Source organism: Channa argus, chromosome 20, assembly GCF_033026475.1.
Source record: "Channa argus isolate prfri chromosome 20, Channa argus male v1.0, whole genome shotgun sequence".
In the NCBI taxonomy this organism is placed as follows: Eukaryota; Metazoa; Chordata; class Actinopteri; order Anabantiformes; family Channidae; genus Channa; species Channa argus.
Window position 1 is genome coordinate 2638651 of NC_090216.1, and position 14501 is coordinate 2653151.

The window sequence follows — 14501 nt, forward strand, 5'->3', positions numbered from 1 at the left end:
TCTCTGTGTGGTAGAGACCCTTGAGTCATTTACTAAAGAAAATTAACCCTAACCACTGCAAGAAATGCTTCCACTACTGACCAAAATGTTTACCTTGCTATATTAACTAGTTGGTTAAGTGACCAGGGAAAAAGAAACAGCAGACTGTACCTCCTTATTACTATGGCTGAACTAATGCCAATACCAGTATAGGGCATTGAGTGCATCACTATGTATGTGCACCTCGCCACTTTACAACAACATAATGTTAGCCTAGCAGGTATTTACATGAATATTTACACTGGAAAAAAGTTGTATTGGTACGTTCTAACTTTTTTTTTCTTTTTTTTTTTTTTAAGAAGAAGCTGCAGCACTTAAAGTTAAAGAAATGGGAAATAACAAAAATGGACCCTTTAAGCAAACAAATGGACACTTGCACCACAAATGCACCACAGCATGTTCAAGAAATAGAGCAAAAAAAAATGTCAGATTAAAAAAAATCTCTTGTTTTGTAAGATCTGGCTCCGGTGAGTGTAGAGCAACAAAGCTAAAAGGTTACTCAAAGGAAGAGAGTGTAAACCATGCAAGTCACTGACATCTGGTTCTTTTAGTGCAAACACAAAGTGCAGCGGAAAGTTGGTGATTTTTCCTGCACAGCCTCTGAACCAGGTCACCAAGTTTGTCTTTGAACTTTAAAATAGGTTTCGACCAGCTTCACTTCATCTGCCTGCAACATTCAGGGGCTTTTAGGTGACTCATCGTACACACACCCACACGCCCTTGATACCTAGAAAATGGTGTGTGTGTGTGTGTGTGTGTCTAAGATACTTTGTTTTGGTCTGCAGTACAGATACTGTGCATGCGCATGTGTGTATTTTCCCAGAATTTAATCTCAATCCCAGTGAGCACTGCAGGTTTAAAACAGGCTTAACACTGGCCTAAAGTAGATTTTCCTACAGCGAGGGTCTGACGTAACCACCTCTGGTTGTGCTATAATCCAAGGCGATGAGCCAAAACAAGACACAGGCCTTGAAAGTGGTTTTCTCCTTCTTTATTTTTTTTAAAAGGGCGTCTCCTCCTGTGTTTTATTGGATAGGTATTTGCAGTGATTAGAGAGGGGATTGGTTGCCGGTGGAGGCCGGGGCCTATGAGTGAATGATCAAAACAATGAGGCTTAAACTGGGATGAAGGTGATCAAAGATGATTTGTGCTGCGCTCGACGGCCAACACCTCAAGAGGTCAGAGAACAGAAAGACTGAGAGGGAAAGAAATAATTCACTACTTGGCTGCACAAAACCGTCAGACAGAAAAACAAGTTTGGGGGGAAGGTGGGAAAGATTACAGCTGCCCTGTGGACGTTTCTGGTAAACAAAACTTTACATCCAGTGTAACTCACCACAACATATTGTGTGTATCCTTGAGGTCTTACAAACCTATAAAATATTTACAAAGCTGCTATTTTTTAAAGTTAGAACCCTGTTTTGTTTCTACCCATTGTAACCTGCTTGCAGTTTTCTGTCTGTTTGTTGACACATGATAACCACCTGCAAAATCACCCGCAAGGACATTTCGAAGAGTGGCCTCTTACTATTCACTTACAAATTCATGTTTAAAAAAAAAACTAATATTGTTGAGAGAATGAAAAAGGCTGATGAGGACAATACACAGCTCATACTATGGTTATCTCCCAGTACACCTCCACCTTCAGAAAAGTGAAGTATGCACATTTGAGCACTTTTAGGTAACTTGATAAGCACTTTTCTAAGATGCTGGGAGAGAATTTTGTTAAGCCATCACAAACAGACTAAATAGCTGCATAACAGTGCTCAATCTGGTGGAAAGAGCTTGATCTCCCTCAGTTGTCACCAATATCAGTCATAAATATAAATTATTTTTAAAAGAATCTTCATGAGAATGACTGTTGGCAACCGGACCTTAAGACTTTAGCAAAGCAGCGCTTGCAGTCGGCTTTACTTCTGTCATTGTGACTTACAAACTACAGACAATCTTACTGCCACCTACCTGCTCAAAGTTTGTGAGATTAATGTGGTATCAGAGAAGTGTTTTGAGTTTGAGTACAAATACAAAAGGGCGGTTTCCCACTACATACCCAACATGGTACTGTATACATATATCTGGACATATCTACAGTAGTTGACAGGTAAAAAAAAATAAATGGAACATTAAAGGCCTGACATATGTGAAACACTCAAGTCCTTTCAGTTTTCACAGTGAATTGGATGCAGGGTCCATTGATGACTACAAGCCAATTCAAGGGCTTTTCTACCTTGACAACTAATTTCAATAGTTAAAATAAAATAAGCACAGAGTAAAACAATTTTGATGTTTTTTTTGTTTCCTTTCTCTCTGCGGCTACTTTCAAAATGAATTTCTCTCCCAACATCAGTCTTTAAGCCCATACTGGACTCCCTTCATGAAGCCAAATGTCAAAACCCAAATCCTTTTCCATTCATTATTTCAATCACAGTGACTACACAAATGCACCAGGGTTAAACTAAATGATTTTCCCAGTAATGGGAGAGATGATTTTGTTTTCGTTCTTCTGCTGACCAACAGTGAGTGGTGAAAAAGAAAATAATCAAATCTGCTTTGGATAGACCATCTCTCTGCCCTCATGGCCTCCACACAGACATTCATTTATTGTCTCAGCGCTGATTAGTCTAACAGGCAGCAGATCTGGTGGGCTATCAACACTAATTCCACAGCTCGTCTGTTTCTGATCATTTCTCTGCTGGGTTTTTCCTGCAGTCTCAATTTAAAATGAAGCCTGTTTGTGTCAAACAGAGCATTTGCTGAGCTACTTGCAGGAATACCAAAGGTGTTTGCCAGTATGGGTGCCCTCAGGGGACAATCCGAGCTCAGAGTGAGCTGTCAGACTCGATGCCTCAACACATCTGTGCCTCTGGTTAAAACCACACACATTTAAATTGTAAAAAGGTGTGTTTTGACATCCTGGGTGGCATTATTAACTTCACAGTAACAGCTTTTTTCCATTTGCAAACCTTAATATAAACACTCAACTTTTCTGAGTAAATTATCTTTGAGAATTAATACAAATATAGCTCAATTGTTGTCATGTTCAAATCCTGTTACTATGTACTATACTATACCATAGCGCAGATGTTTATCCAACGCATTTAAAATGTTCAAAATACATGAAAAACTGAAAAAAAAAAAATTTAATTAATTTATACAGAAATCATAAATTGAGAAATGTTAATCCAACTGTGGGTTCATTCTGGAGGTTGGAGTTTGTGCAGCTACGGTGAACTTTTATTTTCTTTAGAAAATTATTTCTAAATAACAAATGCAGTACAGATCAACAGCAGCACAAAATTAATCTATACTGATCTTAAAATTGAAAAATTCACACTTCTATGAAACTGTAACACTGTGTTCGTGTGTGGGTGTGTGTGCGCACGCGGGCACGCATGCGCAATGCAGCTGGGCCCCAAAAACAAAGATGGCTGCAGTAAAAATCATCAGCAGAGTCTCTTAAATCTGTCACTTTGTTTTACAGCCGCCTCGATTTTTATGGCCATGCTGATGGAAAGACAGGCGCTAAAGATTGCCTTCATGATTGGCTGCAGCTGCACCACACACACACACACTCCACATCCTCCAACTGCCATCATCACGACATTGGAGGTTGTTAAAGGAAAAATTCAAGCAAAAAAGAATAAAATGGAGATTGCCAGACAGAAGGTTGAACATGAAGAAGTCACAAAAACTGAAGATTCATTACTGCACACACACAGGCAGGGCAGGGCGCACATCCAGAGCATCAGAGAAATGTGCACACACTCAAGAGGCACATACATAAAGATGTGATTACTTATGCAGGGCTTCACTCAACCTTGCCTGTGGCAGGGACTGTCCACAAACACACACACACGCACACACACACTGCTCAGTCATTACAGTATCATGCAATCAAAATCTAATCTATCTGCACCTTCTTACAACCTAAAGCCAACATCTGAAAGATTTATCAGGTTGAGATACTTAAGCAACGTTTTTTAACATCGTACACATATATTGTGTTGTTATATTGTGTTGTTACCTTGACAATGTAAAACTCTGAACTTACTAAGCACTTGTTCAATAATCACATGCAAAACTGTGCAAGAAAATTACATACTTGAGTTCCTGCAGACTAACAAAACATAGTTTTTAAAGCCTAGACACAAGTTTGGAAACAAAGATACATGAACAAAGCATCTTATGATAGCCTAAATCTAATGCTTTTATGGATGGAAGAAATTATTAGAAATTATTATTAGTTCGTATTTTTAACAAGGTGTCATTGTTAATGTGTCGTGCATTTGCCCGACTGGTCAAGTAAAAAAATAAATGTAACAGTCTGTAGTAGTGTTTCCCACACATTGAATTGTGTGCGTCGCCCACCACATATTGGTTAAAATCTCACTTCACTGACTAGCTGTGCACAGAATGTTTGATCTTAAAGTTTCCACAATCTTTGATTTTGGGTGAACCAGTCTGTTTTTTGGGGGTTTTTTTTGTATTTCTACCAACTTACCCCATTTGCAAAGTTCACCCTAACTTCATGAAGCATGATAACATGGATCCACGCTACAAGCAATCACCCAAGTTTTGCCTACTGCAAAGCTTATTTTTGCTTTCTGAAGGATCTGAAGGGACAGCAGAGCCCTTCAACGACTTGTGCTGCAGCCTGCATGTGGCAAAATTATCTGTGCTATCAAAGTGTAGAAAATATTCAGGGAGTAGCTTCAATATTTGCTAAAAGATGCCATTTGTGATTAAAACACAAGAGAAAGCGCAAACTGTAAACTTCTCCCGTCTAAACATTGAAAGAAGCTGCATGAACTCTATCCTTGAGTAGATTATATTAAAGTGCCACAGCTGTATATCTGCGCCACAGTTAATGTTAATAAGAAATGTGGTAAACAAGTTTTCTCACTCTCAATAAAACACACTACTACAATAAAATGTTACATAGCACCAATAAGCTAAATATTATATTGAAACAAACTCACACTTTCGCCTCAGTGTGAGGAGAATTAATGAGCAAAGCACAGCAGCTCTTTAAAACATCTACTCCACCAAAACGTCCAAAAAGAACCAAAAGTTCACATTTATTAAACGTGTTACTTATTTTACAGTTTATTTCTTTTATCGCATGCTTCACCGTAACACTGTAGTATTTCTGCCTTCTCCATCAACAAAACATACAGATGCAACATTGAAACTTTGTTATATTTTAATTTCCCCACTCAACTGAGGTGCTCGTAATTGTCCAACGTAAGAACACGTTTCCCTAAAGCATCTGATAGAAACTGTTCCACACTGTACAGTGTTACATTCACAAAAGAGACACAAACAGTAGTGGTCCACAAGAGAAGATGGATCTACAACCTTTTTCAGGGACACGGTGGGGAACATGCAGCAGTGTAGTAAAGCTGCTCTACATGGGTTTTTATCATTACCGACTCCTCTATACTGAACAACAACAGAGCAGCAACAACCAGCCATCTAAATGTAAATCCAATGTAAATCATACAGTGTGCTCACATTCCATTGGACACATGTCAGCATCACACGTTTTCCTGCATTTCACATAAATGCAAGAAAATAAAAAGTGCCACATGTGAGAAGAGGATGAATTCAAATCCACTAAAACCACCAGTTCTAAAAATAAGAGGAAGAGTTCTTCATGTTGGGAGCTTCAGTTTGAAAGCATTTGAAACACTTCAAACGTGTTCAATTCAAATTTCACTTCAAATCAAGACTTCAGTAAACATATTATGCAGAAATGAATTATGTGCATATTTCTTTGTCAAAGTGTTTTCTGTTGCCGGTAATTTGTAAGACCCGACAGCAGTGCACTTTTTAAAACACAAGCAGCACCAGCATCTGTAAAGATTTCTTTTGATTTAGTCTCACAAGCAGAAATGATTTTCTGGACTTAGTGTTGCGTTGGGTAAAAATGTTTTTTAACTGCAAACTCTACTACTAGTCCTCCTGATCATTGCTGTTAGATATGGCAAAAAGTGTCTAGTAAAAATCTGCATTTTTATGAAGCTTGGTACTGAAAGAAGAAAAAAAAACGTTTGCTGCCCTCAGACGAGGACAAAACGTGCTCCGGCATGTGAAGGTTAAACGACAAAAAAGTAGAATAAAAGCACCCAGGTCACTTTCTCTGATGCACCACATCTCAGTTTTTAAAACTGAGCTGTGTAGAGATGCAGCTACAGCAACGCAAGCCCAAAGAGAAGCAGCATCTCGTTATTCAGAACAAATCTGCCACTGTAACCATGCAGTAAGAGGCAATCAACACCAACCAAGCAGCAGCTACTCACAAACCCCCCCCCCCAAACCACAAGACAGCTCAATAAGACAGTAGCCATGTTAGTGCAGTGACTGAAAACAGCAGCAGAGACTGATCCTGGAGTCCCCCTGGTTCAGGTCAAACACGGCAGCAACATAACAGAAAACCAGCTTCCTTACCTGTGGCAGCATCTTGTTCAGATCCCGTCAGTCAGATGCAGTTTCTCCTTTTTGTCCCCCCAGCGCTGTTGTGATCTGTCTGTCAGAGCAAAAGAACATTTATCACGTTTCACCACTTAAACGTGATACAAAGTGGTGGCTGAAGTTTGAAACATGCAAAGAGTTGGAGTCGACATTTTCAGCTGAAAATATGAATTCTCTCAGAGTTTCAGGACTTTTTACACAGATTCTGTTTAGTGACACCTGGCTCACACAAACACTACATTATTTAATGTTTCAGCAGAATGTTGATTTTTATTTAATACCATTTTTCCCTTTTTAGAAGTTTTATTCAGGGAGAATGTGGCTGTAACATTATGCCAACTGCTGACAATAAATCACACAATGATCTTAAATAAATCTCAGTGCCTCAGGCCCTGTGATGAATTAAACAAAGCACAACACACAATTACACACACAAACTCAGAGGATAAATAAAATGTAAAAACATTGCGATTCCATTATGGTAGGACAAATTCTTCTTCGTAGGATAACTTTACTCTAACAGTAGACAGACTCCTGACTTCAGAAAGACGAGCTGTGTCCAGCTTGCATGTACTACAGACTGGTAGACACCATTTATGACTAATGTACATACTGTGGCTGAAGTAAATAACGTGCTCCGCATGTAAAACTTTCCTTAAGTTTCTATTAAAATGACCTGAATGAAAAAGTAAATGGGCGACACTGAAACTGACCTCATGGGATCCTGTACAATGAGCATGTATCGCTCGGTTCAAGTTTTAGCATCTACACCCAGCAGGTGGAGCCTCTGGCCTCAAAAAGAATCTTTATCAGACACTGGCTGCAGACACAGTTTAACCAGTTGAGATCAGCAAAGAAAGCATCCGATTTTGATTGATTTCAGCCAATACCGTTTCCTTAAAGTAAGCACAGATTAGCACCAATACCAAGTCTCAGGTTGGTTCAGAACAACGTAGTCTCTAATCTCAGACTCTTCCTCTTTTTGTTGCAACTAAAACTGTCCACAGTTTTTATACAAGTGTCTTTTTTCTCAACTACAGACACATTGGAACGTAACCAGCTGTAAAGGATCTGGAAGAACTGCTTCAAAATATTTACTGTAAGCTACAGCAGACATTTAAATTACCTACATGACCACTGATACCACACTACAAGTTCATTTTTTGATATATATATATATATATATATATATATATTTATTTTTTTTATTTTTTCCAGAAGCCCCTGGTACCTTAAAGCAGCAGTGAAGTACAAAAAAAAAATCAATTTGTACAGTAGCGTAGTAAAGTGTGCAGTAGTGTGGTTAAGTTGCTCAGCATGTGTTTTCATCATGACTGAACACACTGCTTGATTCCACAGAGCAGCAACAACAACCATCTAAATGTAAATCAAATGTAGATCATACACAGTGTGCTCACATTACACCAGACACCAACACACACAAACAGCTTTCTCCATATATCCATAAATGTAAAAACAAAATAATAAAAATCTCTGAAATGAGAAAAAAAAAGGGACAAAGAAGCTGTGAAATAAAATGTGGTGGCTTCAGTCCAAATGGATCAATAAACAGTTTGAACACCTGAAAGCCAATTTCACTTCAATTCCAGACGATCAGTAATACCAACACTTTATGCAGAAAGGCATTAGAGCACGAACTTGCAGATTCTATTCATAAAGGTGTTACACTCAGGCATCATGCACCCATTTAAAGTGTTTTACTGTGATGGCTGGGCTGAATTCACCTGCTGATGAAAAGAAACTAAAGTGTTGATATTTTTTATTTGCCAAGAGGATGATGGCAGACTACATTTCATATGAGAGGCTGTTTCTATTCATCTGTTTTTGTTTGTTTGTTTTTTAATCTCCAGATGTGTATTTAAGATGCTGAATGGATGTTTCCAGATTTAAAGACACTGGAAGCTATTTATACCTCGTGTCTTAAATGTGTGGTGCAATGAAAAGGAAACGAGAAGGAGGCAGAAATGATGATGAAGTGTTTTAAACTTCACTCGTGCATCACTCTGTCGCTGTGGGGTAAAGACCTCATCTGCATGTACAGCTTTCAAGCTTTTAATCAATTAAATAATTATATGCTTCTGCACAAATTCAGTAAACCATCTAAAATCCATTAGATAATGTTTAGAATTTCCTTAATCCCCAAGTAGAAATGAGCACGTCCTTCAGAGTTCCAGATCAAATATCATGCTTAAATACAATGTTTAGCCTCTTGTACTTCACAAGCCTATTTCCACTGTATGTTATTATACAGTCTGATTCAATCCAGTCTGTAGGTAAAAGAGACAATCAATGGAAACTTCAGGCAACGCTCTAGTCACTGTAAATGTCCCTGTCAGAAAAATAAAACCAGTTTCAAATCATCTTTAAGAGGACGGCGGATCTTAAGCTCGCAGACGGCTTTGCTTCGGTCCCACATGGTCCTTCCTGCATTAACTCAGTATCTGCAGTAGCAGGCAAGTCTTCCTAATTTTTAGACTATTGGTGGACAAAACAAGACATATGAGGACATTAGACTACAGGAACTAATCAGCATATAACTTGATTCCCAAAAATCAAGAAGGGGGAGGGGGTCTGAATGTCAAACCCCTTTAGACACTTTTTTTTTACTCGTGCGACCGCGTAATATATACACAGTGGATTTTTCTCAGAGTTTTTTTTTTTTAAGTAAACGTCAGAACAATGCGGTCCAGGTCAACACTAACAAAGTCTCGGCTCGGTGTGAGAAACATAGAGGGAAAGTTGAGAAACGAAGGGCGATGGCTGCAGTAACTTACGGTCAACGTGGCTCTGTGGGGCAGGGCTCCTTCAGGTTTCTCCAGAGAGTCCTGTAGCTAAGCTTTGCTCTGCATACGGGTTTTCTGCATCACATCTCCTGTAATTTTTAACTTTTCTCACGTTAAAGCGCCGTGAGGTCGCAAATGTGTGGAACCGAACACGCGGGGACACAGGTGACACGAGCTAATCAATCAAAGTTAGCTTAGCTAGCGCTGGCGCTGGCTAACCCGCTCAGGTCGTTCGGTGTCTGGATGCTTTAAGGCCTTTAGCCTTATTAAAGATTTCTCCACGCTGCAGAAACTTTATCCAACAAAGTTTTAGTCTAAAAAGCTACAATAGTTCCCGTGTTAGTGGGTCATTTGGAGAAACACATTCCTTCTCTCTCCATGCTCTCATCCGCCATCTTGTGTTTTTCCAGGACTTTTGAAAACTTAATTTTTTTTTCAACAAACTTTATTCCTACAAATGAACGCGAATAAGGAAGTTAAAATGATCTCACGATTTTTGAATTTTTTATCTTTTAATTCTAATGTAGTATGTCATCATTTTGATTTTTAATCTAAAAATTATTCCAAAGTTAAACCAATACATCACATAAACCAATCAGGGATTTCAGAATAGTCTTTATTAAACAGTGGGATGTCTAACTCCCGTTTTTACTATCTACTGTTTCAGTACAGGGTTTTTGTAAAACGTATCAGTTTACAAAATAAATAAGAGAAAATTGGAAAAATTCAGTGTTCTAAAATTGTATGTTTCATTTATCAGATCAATATAAAATGACAACCAGAAAATTAGGGAATCTGGCCAGTTTACTAATTCCTATTTGTGCTTGAGAAGCTTCAGAGGGTGAGGTCTAAGTGTCCAGCTCAGCCTGCATCTGATTGGTCAGTGGAGAAGCTCAACTCCCAGGTTCACGTCCTTCCTCAGGACATCTCATGGGCCCTTCAAGGGACCACTTCATTCCCCATTGAGCTACTGCTAGTTAATGTGTTAAAACAATTTTTTTACTGAAAGGATCAGACCCTCATAACACTGCTGGGTTCAGCGTGACCACAGCAGGTTTCAGTGACTGTGTCAAACACTGAATTCACTCGGTTAACACTACAAAACCCGGAACCATGCTCCTGCAGACCTGTCACCTTCCGCTAATGAACAAGTCAGGCGTCGGTCAACACTGTGGCCTCACTGTTAGAGTCTGAAAAGAGGCCGGACGCCCACTGACCCCGCAGATGTCCGGCCGATCTGAGCGGGCAGATGGTCAGCAGACTCACTGCTCTTTGGTTTACAACCAGAGAGCGTTTTTTATAAGAGGTGTCATGTGTTTGTCTGAATTTTTTTGTTTAAACGTAAACAACATGATTTTGAAATTATTCCCAGTCCTACACCTGATCAGATTCCTCTTGCTGACAGACACACTCACTGTCCACACAGGCATCGACTGTACCTCCAGTTACACGCAGTTGTGCAAAGAAGCAGTAAACGGGTAAAAGTACTGCACTATAAGCAGTTATACAACTGAAGTTCTATGTGCATGTACTTAAGTAATAAAGGTACTGCCTATGACTGCGACCTCCTGATCAAATCAAAGTATTTAAACAATGCTGAACGTGATGCTGTTGATACCACAGATTCAAGAAGAGAACCACTTCAAAAACCTAGTTTCTGACTAGTTACGGTGAAAAATCATCAACATTAATTTTTCTTCCTCACTAACTGAAGTGAACCAGTGGATTTTGTGCCAAACTTGAGAAAATTCCTGAGGACGTCCCTCAGATGTTACATTCAGAAGAATGGGACAGACAACCTGAGAACCTAACACTTGGGGGGCGTAAAAATCCAGCTGCGGTTTGGACTGTGCACCAACACTGATATTAAATTCCACTTTGCAGCTCTTTCCACTGATTGTGTTTGTGTCCTTGTTTTCTCCTCGCTGCCTTAAACGTCCCCAAAGCCACGTTTACCTCATGTGATCTGGCTTCATCTGATGTGTTCGCCGATAGCTTCGCCTCCAGTGACTCGCAGTAATCAGAGCTCCGCAGCCAACTTCCAGATCACCAGTGTTAACTCGCTGCTGGCAGGAAGCAGGTCACAGCAGCTCAGTGGTGCAGACGTCAGAGAACAAGGAGCTGACGATGTGCAGCATGTAAACGGGTCAGAATGGATTTTAATGGCTTCTTTTCTCTGCCACTCGACATGTCAAAGGGCAACTTCTCCAATTTTCAACTTGCTCCCTGTGGCTTTAGTTTAGGGTGTAAATAAACAGTAACAATTTTAAACTTCTCTCTGACTTAGATATTTTTTAATATTTCTCTTCTTCTGGCTGAAAAATGCCTCCAGATGACATCACTTGACATCATTGAGTTTTACATGATTAGGAGTTCAGATAATATCTGGGGGTGCGGGGAAAAGCTGGTTGTACACGTTACTATAAAATGTAGGACACACCTGGTGCATGTGCTGGGATTTGAACCTGGAGACTTCTGCAGCCTTGTCCCAGCCTGATGTCACCGGTTACCGTGGTTATTTGCCCTAGTGTGTCCCAAATGTGCAAATGTCCTCCTACAAAGACCCTCTGACTGTCCCATGAAAGCACCATGAGACGGCCTCATCACGTCTCATCATAGTACAACACGTATAAGTGGATCTTCAAACCACTGAACTACAGACATCATCTCAGCATAAAGAAAAGTTATTGTTTCCTGCTGGTTACACAGATAAGTCTGTGTGTGTGTGTGTGTGTGTGTGTGTGTGTGTGTGTGTGTGTGTGTGTGTGTGTGCAGGCCTCGGGCATTTGTTTGTTAAAGCAGAAGTAACAAAACAAATCAGGGACCAGTTTCCTGACCTACAAATAGCAAATATATTTCTCATGTCAAATGAGAGAAGAGTTAAAGAATTCTTGTGCCTTACTCCACCACAGGCTAGATAAGAAATAATGTCTCACATGTCAAATCCAGTTCAGTGGGATGTGAAAGCGTCTGCGACCTCTGAATGAATGTGTTATTTCCCTGATTGTATCGGCGTGTTTTAATGCTCAGACTTTGTCCTGCTGCACAGGCTCATTTTTACAGCTGTTAAAAACATTTTCTGGTAAATCATAATCCCCTGTCAGAATTTGGAAAATGTCCACTTATGTATTCTCATTCACACACTCACACACTGATGGCAGTCGCTGCTATGCAGGGTGGTCTTTGCACCTGACCCACCGGGAGCAACTTGGGGTTCAGTGTCTTGCCCGAGGACACTTTGACACGAAGCCGTGAGGGACTGGGAGTCAAATCACTGACCCTGTGGTCCGTGGACAGCCTCCTTACCAACTTGCTTGTCCTGCGTCCACATTCATTCTCACAGTCTTGCAGCTTTGTCAGCGGGACAATAAATAGAGTTTGGTTTCACCGATTCTGCTAATTTTGCGACCACAAAAATAATTTATTTAAAGGCGACAATGTGCTTGTACAAAACCATCCAAGAAACATTTATTTGGAGGATAAATGCTGAGCACGGCCCATTAAACACACATTTATTCATTAATAATCCATCCACAGGGAAGTTATCTGCAGACGTTTCTCTGGAGGAAAAAAAATGCACTTTTTTAATTCACTCAGCTGCAGCTTTACTGACCTCATAATGTGCAGAAGCAGCGAAAGCGCATTCATTAAAAACACATTTATTCACCTCAACACTGCTCACACCTAATGCACCAGAATGGGGTGAGGAGTGCATCATGGACAGAAATATACAGACGGTGACACAATGATGATGATGATGATGATGTCGCCGCTGCTTTTGGCTCATCATCATAACAGGAGATAGTTTTAATAGAAACATCCATCTGGGTAAAAAGGGCTGACGATGCTCAGGATTCAGAAAAGCCATATGAGCTGTTTCAGAGCGTAATAACAATGAGTTGATGGAAGCTCTAATGTGGCCTTATCTCAGCAAAAACAACAAATCCCAGAATCCCTCACTCCCCTGTTCAATGCAAATGTCCTGCAGGAGATAAGAAGCTGGGAATAATAATCATCATCATAAACTTTATTTATAGAGCCCCCCGACACAGAGTTTATAAAATGCTTTATGAATTCAGTAGATAAGACGATGAAGACAAGCAGACTGACTGAATGAGGACAATTCACAGGACAAAGAGACATTTAGGTCGGCTCGGGTTATAAAAGAGTGTTTAAGGTGGGTTTCAAAAGATGGCAAAGGTTCACACACAGTCTGGGAGCTCTGAGCGTGGAGCCTCGGTCACCTAACCGGGACTAAACTAAATGTAAAAAGACGAGAGCTCGAGTAACTTTGAAACGATGGCAGAAATAGAAGTTTCCAGGTTTATGGAAACCAGGATTTGATCTTGTTTGTTGTCAAACAAGACAGCGTGATTTAGACTCTGTTGGGTAACAAAGCAGGAAGGAGATTTTGGGGTTTCTGCTATTTGGGGGTTAGCATCACCTCCGCCAGTGAAAAAGATTTCAGTTTTGTGGGTTTATCTATAAACAAACTAGCAGCCGTCTCTTGTCAGTCGCCCTTCAGAAACTCTTGATAGATTGTTCTGGTCAGATCTTTAAAAAACTGTTTCTTCTGCATCAAAGTTAAACCCATATCTAATAAAGATATAACATGTCCTGAAAAACAGCAATCAGCTTTATTAGCTGTCTCCATACAGTTTTAGCCAGGAGACACATTGTGTGCACGTACCAGAATATTTCCAAAGGAGAGAACATTATTAATCCATCTTTTAGTCTGCAGAGCAAACTGCAAAGCATCCTGATTTATTAGTGGACATTATGTCATATGCTCATAGTTGCTAGCCAGTTGTTGTGGAGAGCAACTAAATCAAAGTTTGAGCTGTTCCATTTTCTACTACCTCAGATTTGATTTCACCACCACACATATCTGATACTTTCAGAATCAGTCTAAACAGTGTAATCATCACATTTGATGGTGAAATTCAGCTGGTAAATAATTCACACTAAAATTATTAGATTTAAAGCATCTGATTATCAAAACGGTGAAAAAGGTTCAAATCTGCTTCTTCATTTTCAGCTGCAAAAATAAATTAACAAACATATTAATAATGATCAACAATGGTAATCAAAAATACCCCCCAGCTGTAATTCAGCCTCCTGACAGCCGACTGTTCATCCTGACCTCATTTCCTTGTCTTTCACAGTAAACCCTCACTTTTTTTC